The sequence below is a fragment of the Rhinolophus ferrumequinum genome, chromosome 4 (genome assembly GCF_004115265.2).
Source record: "Rhinolophus ferrumequinum isolate MPI-CBG mRhiFer1 chromosome 4, mRhiFer1_v1.p, whole genome shotgun sequence".
Taxonomy (NCBI): Eukaryota; Metazoa; Chordata; class Mammalia; order Chiroptera; family Rhinolophidae; genus Rhinolophus; species Rhinolophus ferrumequinum.
In genome coordinates this window covers 75,589,312-75,610,126 of record NC_046287.1, presented here as the reverse complement: position 1 = coordinate 75,610,126, position 20,815 = coordinate 75,589,312, and the positions used below count along the sequence as shown (strand labels likewise).

Here is a 20,815-nt window from a genome sequence, read left to right as displayed (position 1 = left end):
CATTAACAGGTACCTCTTCCTAATGTAGAGTCAACTGTTTATCAAAGGTTCATACCTTGTCTTTCAGAGGCCCCTACCCACTGCCACCAGGTCTCTTGTTTCACATCTTCTCTTTTGTGAGACTGGACCAGAAGTTACAATTATTTTCCAGTTCTCCTTCCTCTCTGATTCTATAAGCTGTGGAATGCTCTTTTTCACTACATGGGTGTTTCAGATCTGTACAGTTTATTTCTATTTTCTGTTTAAAAGGAAGTGACATACAAATAACTCAGGTTTGAACTTCACTTATTTATATGCAGAGGAATTTCCTTGCTCAACACATTGATATTACATTTTTATAGGGATGAAAAAATTAGCTTTGAAGAAAGTCTGAAAATATTAGAAACCAAAGATATTCTTGGGACTAGTACCAAGATAATGAAGATTACAGGAAATATTGAGACTAGAAAATATATGGATGAAAGAACCTCCTAGTGCATACATACTAATGTTGAACTATCCGCTAAGCGGTTCCAACATTTTTGAGTGGCTAAATGCAGTTTGCTTTAGTTAATGAAAAATTGAGTACAGTGAAGGAGGGAAAAAGACACTTAGGTAAATCCTTTGTTTTTACTAACTGATTCTAGAAGAACAAGCTACAACAAGCCCTATCTGTCCTTTCCAAGCCTGGGTTTATACTTTACTAGGGCAGGGAGAGAATCACTCCCTCGATTTCTATTAGTCATGCACTCAGTGGAGACTGTAGGATAGGAGACAGTGAGACTTAGTATAAGGAAAAAGGCTCAGAAGACCTCATTTCTTTATTCCGCCCCCCCCAAGCTTATTGAAATATAATTGACACACATTGTTGTATATGTTTAAGGTGTATAGCATAATGGGTTGACTTATGTATATTGTATAATGATTTTTGCAGAAAGTTTAATTAGCATCCATCATCTCATATAGATACAATAAAAAGAAAAGGCATGGAAAGGAAAATAAATTTCCTTGTGATGAGAACTCTTCAGATTTATCCTCTTAATAACTTTCATATATATATTATACAGCGGTGTTAACTATAGTCATCATGTTGTACATTGCGTCCTTAGTACTTACCTCATGACTGGCAGTTTGTACTTTTTAGTTACTCTTTTCTAATTGAGTTGTATGAGAAGCGCTTATTTCTGTTGACTCTTGTGGACTAATTACCAGCAAGATCTGCTTGCTGGACACAATTGCTCTCTCCCTGTGGAATTAGTGGATCTGATCCCTCTTCTACCTGTTTTGTCCCCAGAGAACAGATGACCAAATAAAACTCTATATATTCCCCAAAATCTAATTTAATCCTGCTTTTATACCTCAGTACCTTCTCACTTCTATTCAACCAACACTCCAGTCCAGGTCTAATGTTTGAACACTTTTGAAGGCTATAAAATTGCCTTTGGGCCCTTAACCTTTATTATTACTTTTTATTTGCCCACACCCACTTCTGTTGTTCATTACCCCACTCTCTCACCCCTTATCCCTACTGTGTTTGTGCTCCACGGCGGTTAAACCATGGTTCCTGGAAACACTCTGAACTCAACAATATATAATTTAATTTGAATTTTAAAGGGGAATCAGAGGCACTCAAGTATCATACATGGGGCCAAATTGTGAAATGGAAGCTTTTCCCTGCTAATGGAATGTTAGGCACGGGCAAGCTAGCATGGAAAATTATTTTATGTTGGAGTGGTGAGAAGGGGTGGGCAGGGAAATGAGATCTCCTGACTAATGAAGAGACTGAACATAGATTTAGTAAACATTGGCATACATGGTTTGATGAACTGAATTATTTTGGGAGGACATTGGAATAAGGTTTAGAATTTACAAACGATTTTCTTGGAAAATTCAGAATGAATGGTGAATGAATACAATGCGATATGTGCGGCTTTGTCCTATCAAAAAGATACCACCACAAATTATATAAAGTCTTCCTTCTCTAAATTTACATCTGTTTTCTTTCTCTCCATCTTCTTCTCTGCAACTTCTCATGTCAGTGGTGGCCACACACTCATCCAGAACTTAAACAACACCAGTACTGAAAAATTTTTCTTGCGTGTAAAAAGAAAAGCTTTTTTGAATTTGACTCCGTGACCTCTGTATGTATTCCCTTTATTTGGTCATGTATTGCATTTATAAAAAAAAGGCTTTCTGTGAGATCTCTACATGAAATCCATTATAAAGATATCAGGTGTTCTATTTAAATGCATTCCCTTTGGGTACATCCATGCCATACAGAACCTCATCAGTTTTAGCAAGTGCCAGAAATAATAAAGATTTGCTTACCTAATTGTCCTTTCATTCTTTGAGGCAATAACAACAGTAGCAGCAATATTAACCAAGCAATAACTATCATTTGCTGAAAGCTTCTTAGGTGCCAGGCACTGTTCCAAGCATTTTCTATGACCTAACTCATTTAATCTGCATGACATTTAATCTGCATGACTATCCTACAGGAAAGGTATTAATCCTCTACTCATGAGGATGTGCACTGAGGCCTGTGCCAATCTTCAACTTGTCGAAGAAGGTGTCAGATAACGTGTTGTGCCTTTGGCCTAGTCCAGGAACAGTTCCCTGGCAACCAAGTACCCAAAGGGATCCCTACCACACGATCCAGGGGCCCGAGGCCAACATGGATTTGCAGGAAAGTTAACTTAATCCTATTCCTGGGCTCTGAACACATCTTTTCTCTTATTAAGAGCAGTGGATTAAAGCAACCAAACAAGTGAAATTAAATCAGATCCCAAAGTCTCATAAAATAATTTTAATTCCAAACATGACCTATTGAAGGCCAAAATCATCATACTAAATGAATGTCTGCAACACATTTCTGAAGTATGCTTTGTTTTAGTATCTACCGTAATTGGATTCAGTTCAGTACTTCAGTACATTTTTATTTTTTAAAGAAGGGAATTGATATGCTGAGGAGCTGACATGTGTTCTAATTATTGTTTTTGCTTAGCTTTTTGCTCTTAAAAACCAAGTCATTAAATGAAATATTTAGTGAAGAGCATGAACTGCAGATTGTATCATAAACTGGACTCAATTTCCTTATGTACTCGTCCACTGTGCTGCTGCTATTAAACTGTGGGCTTTGACATTGGAAAATCTGGTCTCTACTTGCAAACATTGCTCAGGGGGAGGATTAAGTCTTGGTCGGTGAGGGTTTCAGTAACTGTGCAGACTGACTCAGATGAGTGAGCAGGTACAGGTGGAATTCAGAATTATGGGTTGAAGTGAGCAAGGATTTGCTAAAGAGTTTAAGGCTTTGAAGCTGAAGATTTGGCTTTCCTCATCATGGCTAAAGAATGAAATTTTCCTTAGCAAAAACATCTAGTGAGTGATAAGATAATTTAGCTTGATCTGTACCACCAGCCTCACCTTCTACCTATACAAAAGTCCTTTGAAGTCTGCAAAGTACAAAAGAGAAGGAAAACTTGCCAATTGTGAATCATTACTTGATTATTCATGAGGTATAGGGTGTATGTCAAAGAAAGGGATTAAAAATGTTTGATTTATTCTGCCAGAGAGACAAATATTATCCTGGGGTATCTTCCCATCAGGTAGAGAATCTAAAACATGCAGCAGTCATGTGTTCGAGGCCCTGAAAAGCAGAGGATGTACGTTTTGTCTCTTATGGACTGAGCAGTGCTTTGAGACAAGCATTTGTACATCTCTGTCAAACACAGGGCTACCAAATGGTGCATGAAACCCATAGATCAGAGTTTATTACTAACATTTGCCCTTCCTGATTATTCCATGACATTTGGGACATTACCAAGTACAAGGGCATCTTGTACTTGAAATTCCCGTAGTTTAAATTTAGGGCATTCCCATGGTTTAAGTAGGCAAATAGAACAAGGCCTACTTTAAAAAGAAAAAAAAAAAGGAATATGGTGCAAAGAACTAACCCTGGTATCACCCATTGAAATATTAGCCTTTGTGAGTCAGTATGACCCCACTCAGTACCTCAGGAGGGAGGCCTTCGAAGAGAGAGGTGGGGGCAGGCTCCGTGGAGCCCAAGGGAGCACCTTCCCCGAAGCTACCTCAGCGTCACTGTGGGGGGTAACAGTGCCATCCCAGTGGTCCTAGAGAGCAAAGCATTGAACCAAAGAGGACTATTCCTGGTCCTTAAGATCTAATAGAATTTGTTCTGCTAAGTTTTAGATTTACTTGGGATTCATGACCCCCTTTTTTTTTTTCCATTTCTCCCTTTGGAATGGGAATGTCTATCCTGTGCCTGCTCCACCACTGTATTTTTTTTAAAAAGATTTTTATTAAAACTATAGCTAACATGGTGAACACACAATGTAATTTATAGATGATGTGATATAGAATTGCACACCTGAAATCTATGTAATTTTAATAACAATTATCACCCCAATAAATTTAAAAAAAAAAAAAACTATAGCTAACATATGATACTATATTAGTGTCAGGGGTACACCATAGTTATTCAAAACTTATGTACCTAAAGAAGTGATCACCATGATAAGTCCAGCAACCATATGACACCGTACTATGCTATCGCAATATTATTGACTATATTCCCTATGCTGTACATTACATCCCCTTGACTTATTTGTTTTATACCTGGAAATTTGAACCCTTATTCCCTTCATCTTTTCCCCCCTTTTTTACATTTTTCAATTACAGTTGACATTCAATATTATTTTGTATTAGTTTCAGGTGTACAGCATAGTGGTTCGACATTTATATAATTTAAAAAGTAATCCCCCTGACTAGTACCCACCTAGCACTATACATAGTTATTACCACATCATTGACAATATTCCCTGTGCTTTACTTTACAACCCAGTGACTATTTTGTAACTACCAATTTATACTTCTTAATCCCTTCACCTTTTTCACCCTGCCCCAATCCCCTCCCATCTATCACACCAACAAATGTAGTACCCATCTGAAACTATACGTAGTTGTTACAATATTATTGACAATATTTCTTATGCTAGACCCTACATCCCCATGACTACTGTGTAACAACCAATTTGTACATCTTTATCCCTTTCCCTTTTTTCACTTGCACCCCCAAACCCCTCTCCCATCTGGCAACCACCAAAATGTTTTCTGTATCTATGAATTTGTTTCTGTTTTGTTTGTTAATTTTGTTTTTTTAGAGTCCACATAAAAGTGAAATCACATTGCATATGTCTTTCTCTGTCGGACACTCCACTCAGCATAATACCATCCAGGTCCATCCATACTGCAGCAGAAGGCAAGGACACATTCTCTTCCATGGCCGAGCAATATTCCATTGTATATATATATGTACCACCTCCTCTTTATCCATTCTTCCATAAATAGATACCCAGGCTGCATCCACATCTTGGCAATTGTAAACAATGCTGCAATGAATATATGGATGCATATGTCCCCTCAAAGTAGTGTTTTGGGTTTCTTCGGACAAATACCCTGAAATGAGATTACTGGGTCCGTCTTTGTCTCTTCTTATAGCCTTTGTTTTAAAGTCTATTTTGTCTGGTATAAGGATTGCTACTCTAGATTTTTTTTTTTTTTTGGTTCCATTTTCATGAAATATCTTTCCACATCCCTTTACTTTCTGTCTCTGTGTATCTTTCAATATGAAGTGAGTCTCTTGTAGGCAGCATATGTAAGCGTCTTGTTTTCTTATCCATTCAGCCCTATGTCTTTTGATTGGAGCATTTAATTCATTTTCATTGAAAGTAATTGTTGGTAGATATGTAGCTATTGCCATTTTATAATTCATAATTTTGATTTTCTTTTCTTTTTCTTTTTTTTTTTTTCATCTTAAAAGTCCCTCTAACATTCCTTATAATACTGGTTTGGTGGCAATGAACTCCTTTAGCTTTTTCTTGTATGGGAAGCTTTTTTTCTGTCCTTTAATTTTAAGTAATATCCTTGCTGGATAGAGTAGTCTTGGTTGTAGGTTCTTGCTTTTTGTCACATTAAATATTTTGTGCCAATCCCTTCTGGCCTGTAAAGTTTCTGTTGAGAAATCAGCTGACAATTTTATGGGAGCTCCCTCATAAGTTACTAGTTGCCTTTCTCTTGTTGTTTTAGGATTCTCTCTTTGTCTTTAACCTTTGCCATTCTAATTCTAATGTGTCCTGGTGTGGGCCTGTTTGGGTTCATCCTGTTTGGGATTCTCTGCACTTCCTGGACTTCTGTGTCTATTTCTTATGCCAGGTTAGGAAAGTTTTCAGTCATTATTTCTTCAAACAGCTTCTCAATTCCTTGCTCTCTTTGCTTCTTCTGGTACCCCTATGATGTGAATGTTGTTACGCTTGATATTGTCTCAGAGAGCTTTTAAACCATCCTTATTTCTTTGGATTCTTTTTGCTGTTCTGAACTGGTGTTTTGTGCCATCTTGTCTTCCAAATCACTGGTTCATTCCTCTGCTTCATCTAGACTGCTCGTGATTCCTTCTAGTGCATTCTTTATTTTAGTTATTGTACTATTCACTTCTGACTGGTTCTTTTTAATGGTTTCTATGTCATTTTTAATGCTTGCTATCTCTTTTTTGAAGCTCTCATTAAGATTCTAGAGCATTCTTATAACCATTGTTTTGAACTCTGTATCTGATAACTCTGTATCTTGCCTCCATTTCATTTAGTTCTATTTCTGGAGTTTTCTCCTGTTCTTTCACTTGGGATACATTTTGGTGCCTGTGTTTGTTTCTATGTATTTGGTAGATCTGCTATGTCTCCAAGTCTTGGGCAGATGGCCTTATGTAGTAGGTGCCCTGTGGGGCCCTGGCACACTCTCTCTGATCACATGCTCTGTGTGCTCCAGGAGTGTCTTTTGTGTGGGTTGTGTTCATGCTCCTGTTATTGTGGAGCCTTGATTGCTATTGGTACATCAGTGGATGGAATTTACCCTCAATCTGATTGACTGTGGGATTGGCCACATCCACAGATTATGAAATACTATGTGGGGGACTTACCCTACTGAGTGGGATTTGCCTCAGTGGTCTCTGGTGCCTTTTGAGACCACCCTTTGCATATGCTGCTTGTGGAGCTAATTGCACACTGTTCTGCTGTGGTCTGAAGCCAACCTCCAAGCGTGTTGGCTCTGGGGAGTCTTGGAAGGGGTTCTGGTGCAGGGCCAGATCACCCACTGCCTGTGACCAGCTGGGGGCTATCTGGTGAAAGCTACAAAGCAATCTGCAGTTCTTCCCTGCCTGTGTTAAACATGGAGGTACTTTGGAAAGGCCACATTGTGAACCTGGGATGTCTGCCATGAGTACCAGGCCTGAGGTAGCTCTGCAGAAAGCCAGGATACACTGAGGCCTGCTGTCTCCTGCAGTTCCCTTATGGTTCAGCTGCTGATAGAGCCTCATGCAGGAAGCAAGTTAGGTGAGGAAGTGTCTCAGGGAGTCACTAAAGTGGAAAGAGTTGTGGTCACCGGGTTGACATAAATTCTGGTTTGGTCCTAGTGCTGAGCCTGGAGTGACTCAGCTAAAGTCTCAGAGTGCACTGAGGGCAGTAGCTGCCTGCCTGGGGCGTGTGGACTCTGATAGTTTTCCAAGAGTGCAATGTGGGTGGGGCTGGCTGTTCACTGAGAAATTGCCTCCTACTTGGGGTATTTGGGTGGGGCGGGTTGTTAGTGAGTCAACAGGGCCCAGCAGTGAAGATCACCAGGCCAATCCAATTTGAATTTGGCCCTGTGGGGGTGGGCTCAACCCAGAAAATGTGGCACCTGCCTGCTGGCCACACAGGAGATGGACCACTCACAGGGAAAACGGCATTGCCCTCCAACCTTCATCTTACATCCACAAACCTCCATCTGTCCCCTATATGCCTCTGACACCCCCTGAGTCATTGTCCCTCCACTGGAGCCCAGGGTGAGTGCCTGCAAATGAGTGAGTCTGTCTGCAGGCCATTTAAGGGGACATCTGGGTTTTCCACAGCCTTCTGGCCCACCAGGTTGGTCAGAATCCCCACTGTTTTTCACAGCCAGGTGTGTGGGGCTCCTCTTCCCAGCACCAGTACTTTGGGTTGGGGAGCCTGGTGTGGGGCTGGGATTTCTTTGCTGCTATAGGGCAACCTCTGTAGCTAAAAGATCCCTCCTGATTCTCACTTGCCACATGGAGGTTTCAGGCCCATTCCACGTCTTTGCCCCTCTTACCAGTCTTTTGTGGGTCTGTATATTTTTAGTTGTAGGACTTCTTTTTGGTTAGGCTTCAGATGGTTCTGCAGGTTGAGTGTTCTATAATTTAGTTGCATTTTTAATGTGTTCATGGAAGGACACAGGCAGAGTGTTTATCTACTCTGCCATCTTAGGTCTCCAACAAAGCAATCTCCACCATTGTATTTTGAAAGCACATAACTTGTCTCGTTTCATGGTTTCTCAGCTGGAGAGAAATTTTGCCTCAGAATCAATCATATCTCAAGTCTCACCCATATGTGAACCTGATAATATTTAAATGAGCCTCTAGACCTTAGATTTTAGAGTTAATATGGTAATGAGTTAAGGATTTGGAGGCTGTTAGGATAAAATAAATGTGTTTTGCATGTGAGTAGAACATGAATTTAGGGGGTTAAAGCTGAATGATGTGGATTGAATTTTGTCCTCCCAAAATTCATGTGTTGAAACTTTAGCCCTTAATGTGATGGTATTTGGAGAAGGGACCTTTGGTGAGTGATTAGATTTAGATTAGGTTATGAAGGTGGATTAGGCCATTAGTGCTACTATAACTAGAGACACCAGAGAGAATGTTTCCTCTTGCTCTCTTTCTCCACCATGTGAGGACACAGGGAATAGTCCTTCTTCAGAAACTGAATCTACCAGCACCTTGATCTTGAACGTCCCAGCCCTCATAACTGTGGGAAATAAAAAAAACTATTATTTAAGCCACCCAGTCTATGACATTTTGTTATAGCAGCTCAACCTGACTAAGACAACAAACTTACTAGCTTTGGGCCCTGAAGAAATGGCATAGTGCTCATATTTTAATCCTAACAAGTATTGTTATAACAGTGATGGGCAACATTAATTGGGTGCTTACTATATTCCAAATGAGGATGTTGCATTGTGAAACTCTATGGACCTGGACTTGATGAAGTCTTCCTTCAAGGAGTCTGGGGGACAGGGAAACAGTATTGGACTCCTAGTGCTATCTATAGGAAGTGAGATATCTGATTGTGATTTCAACTGTTTCACAAATTTTCATGGGGTAGTTACAGATTGTACTGTGTTTCTAAAGAAAATTAAAAAGTTTTGAAATCCAAAATAATTGCATGTTGACTTAATCACTAATCTTGATAAAAATTTCACTTAAAGAATGTGATTTTCATTTTAAGTATGGTAAAAAATGAAGTACTCTCTTTGCATGACTTGTAAATAGTGAGCTTCTCAGTACCAATAATTTGGCAGTGATAGGCTGAACAAAATAAGCAGTTTGACCTATAATCAGAGAAATAAACACCTGTAAGGGGAATGGAAAGAAATTGTAGGATACAGATTTCCAGAGGATATAACTGTTTAGGAGGAAAAAAGAAATGAAAGACAATTGCTACAACTCAATGTTTGTCTGGTAGGTTCAGAATTGTTTTAGAAACTTAGACTTTAATTTTCAGTTTGAATGAGTGTCCTTCTTAAAGCAAACAATGGACAAAAGAAAAATTTGAAAAATTTCAACCCAGGGAGAGGGGAAGTGTCCTTTATTTTGTTGCAATGTTTTAAAACAGACTAGATATATTCTCCAAATATAATAGAAGGAGAAAGGGTGATATTAGAAAAAGATAAGTCAATCTTGACATCTGCAATTATTATAAAATGTGGCTCTCTCTTAAAAGTTTGCAGAAAAATATAAGAAGTAGTAAACACCTTTAAATTCTTTATGCTTTCCTAAGATACTGTGACTTCCCAGTTCTGCATCCAGAAACCTTGACTTTATAATCTGTTTATTTTTATTTACTGAATTATGGAATAATGAATAATGTCATTGTGGCACAAGTGACTTGGACTATAATAATGTATCCTTTGGTTATTGTGGCATGCTTCAACATTTTAAAGAAAGGCTCCATGGATAAAGTGTAAGTGCTAAATGTCCTGTTATGACCTAGTACTTCAACAATCCTGAGTATGTCCAGCTGCCAGCACATGTGGATTCCTGAGGGATTCTTAGCAGTGGTTGGTGGTAGTTGCAGCTGCAAACTCTGTCAATACCTGTGTGGCTGCTCTGGTTACAGCTCTGCATCAAACTTCCCATCATGCAAGAAAAGCAAGGGCCTCCAGGAAGGGGTGCTGCAAAGAAAAGCTATGGTTGCTGGTGTTTATGAATAGTCTGAGACCATTCCATGTCATCATATGTATGTCAAGATACGCATTTTCCACTCTCTTGTAAGTTTGTTTTTTTCCTCTTAAAAGAGAAAATATTTTTGAGCATTTACATAGCTGGTGCAGCTGTTTTTTAAATGTAGCACACTAGACACACTGTCAGGGAAAACCCAGATCAATCATGTTTGTTTTCTGCAGCATCACAGTCTGCTTAGCCCTTTGTCTTCCTCTAGTTCCAGCTTCCTTTTGATGTTCGAGGGTGTGCTTGTGGCAGGCTGTAGGGCTCAAGGATTGCCACACCTTCCCTGCCTTCTGCATCCCTGAGCCCAGCTGAACGACAGGCTTTCATCTGCGTCCTGTGTGTGCCCTTGCACTCTAACGCTACCAGGACTCCTTTTGGGAAATAACCTCAAATCCCCACATCCAAGTTCATTAAAAGCCTTGTTTTTCTTACATAATCAAAGTGTTCAGTCTGTCATTGATCAATTCACAGACTAACCAAGCAACTGAGAGGAAATTCATCTTTGTCCCCAAAGGATCAAGGTGTTTGGAAATTATTGAATAGGTGGTAGATATTTCCTCTGTTTACACTAACAAAAGGTAGAATGCCTACCTGGGGAATGGATAAGGATTTGTGAACTAAGACCACCCCAGACCACCTCCCTAGCTGCACAGAAGCTGAAAAGCACACAGATACCTTATAAATAAATGACGAGGAAATGACACTCGCATTTACCTTCTCAGGTACCAGATTGTGTCAGGGAGCACTTGGCAATCTCACCTGTTCTTCACTGGCCACTGTCATGATTCTCACCCCTACCCCGACTCCTGTGGGGAGAGATTGCTGAGTGGGCTAACTGATATGATCTAAAAGAGATCCATTAACCTAGGTGAAAAGAGGCTATGAAAACCTGTCTACAAAAGCACTGGATTCAGATAAATTAGGATGTAGTCTACCCTGCAGTACAGGAAAATTTGATCTTGGAAAGTCTCCTATTTTTCATTGAATTATTTCAAGATACTTGAGAGGCTAACTCCTATTGTACATGGACTTTAGTCATCGAATGGCAGTGACAGAACTAGAAAACTAGAGATAGGAGCTTCAGCTCCTAACCAGAAAAATCACTTAATTTGCCTAGTGATTTACATCACAGTTTTGTTGTTGTTTTGTTAAGTAGCCAGTGATAAGTGTATCAAACAGATGATCTCATTTAATCTATCACAATACAATTACAAGGTGGATATTATTTATCATCTTTTTCTAATGTGGAATCTGGGAAAAGAACTTAGCCTTTCTCTTGTTAAAAGGTCCATACTTTTTCCGTTACTGTGAAGTCTTCTGTTTTGAATGAGGGGAGAGGACAAGGAACAAATATATGGACATTTTATTTTTTTCTTTAAAATTATCCCGAAGTTTATCTCAGTCTGGTTCCATCTATAGAAAAATGTGCTCCACTACCCCCATTATCTTCTCCTCATCCCCAGAACCATTGCTCAGAGCTAGTCCTAGCTCTAAGAACACCTCAATTGTATTATGACTATTTTCAATCTCATGCGGTATTTGCACCATTTGAACGGATGTTGGTCAACAGAACTCAACTTCTAAAATGAATTACACAGAAAAACCTATGGTCCTTTGAAAGATCCACATGTGCTAAAATAAATATGTGAGAAGCTACTTATATGGCAACTTAAACAATTCTATTTGATGAGATTCATGGGGCAGAAAGTTCCTTGTTTCCTAAAAATTTGTTCTCCTTAACAGTAATCCAATTTTTGCTAAACACAGAGTTACTTAGCTGGAGACCACATTTCCTTCCCATCATCCCCAGCATCTAGGTTTGGTCATATGATTAAATTATCTCTAATGAGAGTGGAAATAATGTGCATAACTGCTCTCACTTCTTTAAAAGGAAATCTCTTGCTTTCCATTTCTGCTCTTTCTTCCTTCCTAAAAGCAGGATTGTGGATGCAGCATTGATTCAAAGAGGACAGGCAAAGATAATACCCTCAGGCATCTATTCTCAATTCGTTGACCCCAGATCCCTAAGATCTCAGAGACACTTTTAGTGGGTCTTTATTGTCAAAACTATTTCAATAATAATACTAAATTTTTTTTGACATTTGTACTAAGGGTGCTAAAGCCATGGGGGGCAACACTGTTAGTGCCTTAGCGTGAATGAAGATAGTGATAAAACAAGCAGTCCCTGCATTCTGCGCTGCCACATACTCACAGAAGAAAAATACCAGTTTTACTTAAAAATATAATAAAAATGTACCGATCCTGGAAGCAGTAACAATGATTGATATTGTTAAATCTGGAATCTTAAGTACACAGCTTATTAATAGCATGTGGAAAGAAATGAGAAATACGTGTAAAACACTTGTGCATGCTGAAGTACAATGATTGTCTTGAAGGGAAGCACTTGTGCAAATGTTTGAGTTAAGAACTGAACTATTCAGTTATTATTTTTTAATATCATACCATTTTTATTTGGAAAAACAACTGACAGACAAACCAAGGTTATTCAGATGTGGATACTTGGCAGACATTTTCTTGAAAATGACGAAGGAGACCTGTTGCTTCAAGAAAAAGAACTGACAGTGTTTGTTTTAAAGATAAAATTCAAGAATTAAAGAAAAAAACTAGAATTAGAAAACTTAAATCTTCCATTGTGAGCTTAAGAGCTTCTCAATGTTTAAAGACTTTTCTAATGAGATTGGTTGTGGTATTAATACATGTTTTTAATATCATATAATAAAATATTGTAATAGTCAAAAGACATGTACAACTTAGTGAATCAATATTTTCCAAATGATAACTCTATGATAATACAAAATCATTCAAAGTACAAGCTAGACCACTGGATTTTTATGTGACAGAATATGAAAACTTCATTAATATTGTTTCAGATTCTACATTGCAACTAACCTTTAGAAAACTACCACTTTTCAAGTTATGGTGTAGTATTAAATAAGCATATCCAGAATTATCTGAAAAATCTTTTGAAATACTCCTCTTTTTCACAAATATGTGACTGTGTGAAGATGGATTTTCTTTATATACTTCAGCCAAAATAATATATCGCAACACATTGAGTGAAGAAGCAGATCTGAAAATCCAGCTAGCTGTCTTCTATTTATCAAGTCATTGAGGAGATTTGCAAAATGTAAAAAGCAATGTCACTCTTCTCACTAAACATTAGTTTGAGTTGTGAAAATATAGTAATTTTTCATAAAAGTCTATTTTATTTATGTTAAAATCAATGGCTTTATTGTTTGTAGTAGGCTGAGTAATGGACCCCCAAAGATATTCACATCTTAATTGTCAGAAACTGTAAATATGTTATTTTATATGGACAAAGGGACTTTGCAGATACAATAAAGTTAAGAATCTTGAGATTGGGAGATGTTGTGGGTTTTATGGGTGGATACAACGCCAAGCTGGACTGTCTGCCAATCTCTGGACTGTTATTTGTATGAGAAGTAAACTATCTTATTTAAACTGCTACATTTGGAGTCTCTTTGTTACAGCAACCCAGCCTGTACCTAACACAAATAACGACTGGTTATATTCTCTTCTAAGTGTAGAATCCCATTTCAAAATCAATTTGAATTTATTTGATGGAGATTTTTAAAATCTCATCTGATTTTTAATTAAAAAGAGACCAAATAAAATCAGATAGTTTTAGAAAAATTTATCATTTCCCTATTAAATCCTTTTTCTTACTTTTCCCTGCCTCAGAGAAAAAAGTGTTTAATGTGATTTTCCTAATCCTTAGATTGAAATGAGAATTTTTACCAGTGATTAATTAGTGTGATTTCTTGGCGTTAACTCTTCTGTTAATCCTTGCTACTGTTTGGATCTATCAGCAAATTGAAATCATTTTGAGGAATTAAAATAATGATGCCTACGATTTTGCCTTTGAAAGTACCTTGATATTTTTTCTTTTATAATTTTTAACCATCTGACAAGGCAAGTTGGGAAGGCAATATTTCTATTTGACCAGTGAGGATGTACCAGGAATCCAGAAAAGTAAGAGACATGGCTCAAAAGATAGATGTATCTTTCATGGCAGGGCCAAAAACCAATTGTGTGCAGATATACTGAAAGAGCACAGTTTTGTTGACAACACACAATTGGTTATTTTCAGAACATTCGGTAAATTATTAATTGGGAACATTTTGAATTAGAAATAATTGTTTCCAAATATCCAATAATATGTCTAAATAGCTTCTTAAATGTGTAACCTCATCCTATCAAACTTCCAAGACATTATATAGGCAGTGAATATAGGTAATAATCATTAGGATTACAATTTAAGCACATTAACACATATTATCACTACTATATCCTTAACTGTGCTACTTACCAAAGAAAAGACTCAAGGTCCAGGAGCTTTAAGTGAACAATGTGAAACCCAGAAAAGTCCCTTCAGTAAAGTAAAAATAAGCCAGAAGACTTAAATAATTAGAAAGACCACCAAGTCTGTATATTTAAAAAGAAGCAGTGAGAATAGACAAGATGTCACATCACAGGACATATTCTTCGTGAGAAAAAGCTGAGAAATTCAAAACAACAATGTCAGAAAGAAATTGCATATATTCACATGGCACATGACATTATGATTATTTTCTTCTGACAGAAATAAATTATATAAATAGGACATCAAAGGGAGTATGTAGCTTTGATCTCATTTCTAATTAATTGCATCCAGAGAATTATCAGATTACATAAGTGAGGGGATAGTAAGTGTTACTTATGTAAATAATTAATAAACATCTATGATCTATTGGGCTTTTATCTGTCCTTCCCAAGGAGGGGAATTTAAGTATAGCTCAGCCAGTAAGAAGTAAACTTATTTAAGTCTCTTTTCTAAGCTTGTTTCTTTATAACTTGGAGAGTTTTCCTCAACAGCAAAACCATTTCTATAATCTTATTTAGAAAAGCATGTACTAAAGCACAAGCCACAGTTAAGAGTTTCTTTTTTAAGATACTTGTGGCAAAAATTTTTGGTTTGCCACCGACATCTGTTCTCTTCTTCCTTAGAAATAGAATTGTAGCTAGGATGTAACTAGCCAGCAAACGACTACATTTCTAAGCCGCTAGCAATGAAGTGTGTCCACAGGACACATCAAAGGAATGTTAAAGGCAGTGAGGTCATTCACCTCATTTCATTAAGAGGAAATTTTTGCCCCTGGACAACTGGTGATGCCCACAACAACCTTGAATGCCACGTGTTAAAGATGGCAGAGCTGTTGTCACCTGGGGTCTCTGAAAGACTGTGTGGGGTAGACCCTCCTTCTGACAAAGAACTCTCACCTCAGATTAACACAAAAGAGAAATACACTTCTTTGTCACTTAAGCCACTTAATATTCAGGGACTCTGCTACAGTAGTTTAGCTTGCTAATACATTGCTGAAGAAATCAAATTGTATCAAATAAAGGGTTCAAATTCTTTCTAATCCTTAGCTATACTTTATAAAACCTAATCAATCTAATTCTACTTCTGTGCAGTAGGTGAAATCTACCTATAGAATTGGATCTTGGTGATTTACCACTCTGTTCAGTTTAGATTGTTTTGGGAGAGGAAACAATAAAAATTGGAGCCATTCTTTATGAGCATACTCAGATTCACTTAAAATTTCTCTCTAATCTGTCTCCTCTTTCGATATTCTTTTCACCCAAGACCTTCACCTTATACCCTTCAGTCACTGACTCCTTTGGTTTTCTTCCCTCTCTTGGATATCATAGTCTCTTCTTTGGTCTTTTTCTATTTGTGTTGAAGTATACTTGAGTCTTCCAAAATAAAATACTATAAAGCATTTTCTTCCAGTTGTACCTTCATTTCAAGCTACCACTTTTTCTTTTTTCCTGTCTGTCTCAACCCTTCATCCTACTTTATCTTTCTCAAAATTCTCATAAGAGTATTCAACGCTTTCTGCTCCAGTTTCACACAATTTTGTTTTCTAATCCCATCATTATAGAAAACTTCTTTCTTTACTTACTATGAATCCAATTATGTCTTTGTGAGTGTTATTCTTCTTAAAGAATTATATAACACTTAATTGCTACTATCTTTTCGTTCTACTTTGACCATTTCTTCCAAAATCTCCACTTTGTCTCATCACCACCTGGCTCAACAAATTTATGTCATCTCCAAGGTCTGTCCATTAACTTCTTTTCTCTCTCTATTCTCTCCCTTGACTTGTTCTACCACCACGGATTCTCTTATGGGAGTAAACTTCAAACTATTATGTATTTACTTCATATATTCACATGGATGCCTTGCCGGCAACTCAAGCTCAACATTCCCCAAATGGAAATCACCTTCTTCTTAACCAAATTACCTCTTACTCTTGATTTCTACATTTCAGTTCATGGTAATATTATTTTTCCCACACTCAGACTTGAAATTTCAGAATAAATTTTTAACAAGTCTCTCAATTTTCCTTCTCCACATTTAGCTATTTGTTATGTCTTTCATTTTTTTTGGTCTTTTTGCTTCTACTTTTGAAATAATCATTGTATTCATTCCTGTGTTTTCCTTCCCTTCCCCCATTAATACTCTAATGCATGTTGAAATTATTATTTTTCCTGTTTTTATTTTTAAAAATATTATTCTCCTCTATTAGTCCTTTCCCCTTCAGTCTATTCATATGTCACTGTCCTAGTAATTTTCCTATTGTGAAAATCTCAGCATGTCATTTTTCCAGTAAAAAATTCTTCAGTAGCTCCCCATTGCTTACTAAATAAAATGAATATTTTGTCTGACTTGCAAGGCCCTTTCCATTCTGATTTCAAGATGACGTCCTTTTTTTTTTAATTAAACTTTTTATTTTGAGATATGTAATTGTAGATCTAACTCTGTTTTGCTTAAGAAGTGATTTGCAATGCAGCCATATCTGATCCCTTGATCTCTCTCCAATATGTCCTGCACTTTCCCATCTCTGTGGCTCTCCTTCTATGATTCTACTCTCTGGAATGTTGTGGTCTTTGTCTCCACTGGATGAATTCTTACTCCATCTTTGGTCTTAGCTTTAAAGCCACCTCTTTAATCAGAAGAGCTGTCACCCCTGTCTCAACAAAGCAGCAAATTATCTGAATCACTCTTTTTAAAAAAATTTTAATTAAAGTTTATTGGGGTGAACTAAATCATTCTTATGTCATCCTTCAATGCTTTCTGAGTTGTCGTTGTTTGGTGTAGTAAAAATAAGACAATATTTGAAATCTAGCACTGGCTCTACTCTAGTCTTGGCTCTACCACTAGGTGAGCAGATCACTTCACCTACAAGCCTTTATTTATTTATTTATTTATTTATTTAGGTCTATAAAATGGAGGTCATCATATCTATTCTATCTCAGGATTTCTCAGAGGAGCATTTTATTAGACTATGTATGTGATAGAGTGTGGTAAATTATTAAACATTTTATAAACATTATGTGTTATTCTGAATATTTATTATCAGAAACTTATTTCTCCAAGTATTTTTAAAGCTTTTTAAAACCAGAAATAATGTGTTTTTTCTTCTCTCTGAAATAATAAACAGAGTGGACTTGTATATAGAACTTGCTTTGAACAACAGTATTTGAACAACAACAACAAAAACAAACCTAGAATTAAAATGATACCTGAAAATTCAGGTAAAACATTAAAATGGTCTGCCAATATAATATTAAACACCTGATTGGAATGAGCAGAGTTATAAGAAATTTTTTATAACTCATGTTAATTTTATAATCCATGTTAATAATCCATGTTAATTATATCCCTTAAGATTCAAAATGACTACACATTGGTCTACGGAATAAGACAGAAAGGCAGACACTACTGTCCTCTCTCAAATATTAAAGTACCTGAAATACTTTGGTAAACACACAGAAAATGAGATGATTTTTCTCATCCTTAAAAAAGAACAAAGATTAAATGCAGGTGTAGATCCCACAGCAGAACATGTTGGCTCCTTTGGAACATTAGGTGAATGGTATTCATTATCTCCAGGCAAATTTGTGCAAGTGAAATCATCAGCCAAGCATTTGTTGATATCACAGTGATTTGTATAAATCAAAATAAGAACACCTCTGTTCAGACAATAAATTCCTCTAGAGGCTGATTTGAGTAAAAGAATTTTAAAAAGAGGGTTGGAAGACAATTTTCAGCAGGAGGCAAATAATATATAAAAATACAGGCATTGGCATTCTCCAGAGATGTATAAGAGTTCGACAAAGCTACAAGAAACAAGGCATTCTGATCTCTGCCAAGGGGTTTCCAAATTAAATGCCAGAACCATCTTTTTGAAGACTGAGTGCTTTACAATTGCTTTACTGGTAGGTTTATTTCAAACAAGACAATTTATAAATTCACATATCTCTAAATGAGAAAAACATGTATTTTTGTCCATATGAGCATATATTATTAAAAAAAACTTACAATTTTAACTACTTTTCAAAAAAAAATTAACTATTTAACACTTGAACTCAGGTTATATGAATGACTATTGATTTATAGTTAAGCCTCTCAAATGGCAATGGGAACAGAATTAGTCCACACTTCTGGCTCATTCCCACCCACCTCAGTCTTTCTTCCCTGATGGACATAAAGGCAGTTGAAGGAGGTACCCACAGATGCATTAGGACTGTCACTTGTAAAAAACCCCATGTGCTTCTTGGGCCTGAGTAATGTTGCTCTGTGTACATGGCTACCTCTGCTCTACAAGCAATCGTCTAGTTTTCTGTACCACGCTTGGAATTTTCTGGAATCTTCCCCTGTAAATTGCTATCAGGAAACCCCTCCACTATTCACTTCTGCGCTTCTGTAATTTATCCTTCAGATTGGCAGTACCAAAAACACAGCTAAGAAAGAGCAGGCAGATGGTTACTTTCTTTCCTCAGTGGTTCCAAAATATATGCCTTTGCGACAGATTTTTAAGGTAAAATGTGGACATATGTTGATGTAACAGTTGTTGAAATTAAAGTAAAAGGAGGCTAGAGGAAGTAACATGCATACAATATTCAGAAATTTACCCAGAACGGAGTTTTTCTATGTTCACTTTCTCACAGACTATTAGTGTGGACACATCACACCCGTAGCTCCCTGGGCACTCAGAACCACCATTTTTAGGTTCCCCAGCCCATCCCAGGTTCACTGCCCTGATGGCAGATTCTGGCTTCTCCTCTGTGCATCACCACCTTTCTATCATGTTTCTCTAGGCCCAAGTCCCCAGATGTGCAGTAGATCTTAGTTTTGGAAGGGCTGAGGTAAGGAGCAGCAGTTTCCTTAAGCAATGCCGAGAGTAACTGCCCCATATTCCAAGCAAAATGATAGACTAAAGCACCAGGCTTCCCTGGACGAGCATGATTTGGCCTTAAACCACCCCTGGGCTCATCTTCTTTCACTTTTTAGAGTTGTTTGAGGATCTTCCTTTTTGCGGGCTTTGTTTGTTTGTTTGCTCCCTAGCTGCACTTACTGCATTCTGGATCTCAGACCTAGTGCTCACGCTTGGTTTGGACCTCCCATTACATACACATTTTGCAGTATATTGATCTGTTCAAATATTCGGTGGAAACTACTTCACAAACAGAAATATGGTATTTCATTTTGTTCAGAAGAATGCTATTGGCATATTTACACTCAAAATAACATTATATTGGGAGTAAATGAGTACATAGGCACACACATGCCCTTGAAGTATTCCATATATTTTTAAATTAAATTTACTGGGGTGACAATGGTTAGTATAATTACATAGGTTTCAAGTGTACAATTCTGTAATACATCATCTATATGTTACATTGTGTATTCACCACCCAGAGTCAGTTCTCTTTTCCATCACCATATATTTGACCTCCTTTACCCTCTTCTACCATCCTTCCTTTGCCCTTTACCCTCTGGTAACCACTAAACTATTGTCTGTGTGTATGAGTTTTTGTTTCTTTGTTTGTCTTGTTCCTTTGCTTCTTTCAGTTTTATACGTTTCATATGTTTTTAATACAAATTCCTTTATGTTTTGACTTTGAAGTTAATATAGTCCAATACTTGGGGACAAAAACATGACAGGGTGATTTTTTTTTAAAAGGGTGTGATAAGGCAGGGGCACCGCACAAAATATGGAGCACTTCATGAATTTACATGTCATCCTTGCCCAAGGGCCATACTAATCTTCCCTGTATCATTCCAATTTTAGTATATATGCTGCCTAAGTGAGCATGACAGTGTGATTTTGGTGTCCTATTTGGAAACTCTTCTCCATTTAATGTATTGGCTCAGATCTGCAGGTCATTCATTTATTTGTTCACCAAATGAATGTTTTTCTACTGCCTCGTAAGTGCCAGAGTACTAGGCATTTGCAGGTTTGGGGATAAGGAGGATGGGCTGGGAGAAAAAAGACACCATCTATGTAAGACATTGACGGTGCTGTGAAGGACTCATAGTTTAACAGGCCATCGGAGAACAAAGACGTGGGCCTGTAAATAAATCATTTTACTTTAACTCATTAGTGTTGCAATAAA

The 20,815-nt window shown here is 37.3% G+C and overlaps 1 non-coding gene across 1 annotated transcript; it reads right to left on the bottom strand.

Annotated features, from left to right (window-relative positions):
- Nucleotides 1-20,407: 20,407 nt before the first annotated feature.
- On the bottom strand, nt 20,408-20,514 carry LOC117021840 (U6 spliceosomal RNA). The gene has a single exon (XR_004422928.1). It is a non-coding gene; the product is annotated as a U6 spliceosomal RNA (small nuclear RNA).
- Nucleotides 20,515-20,815: the final 301 nt, after the last annotated feature.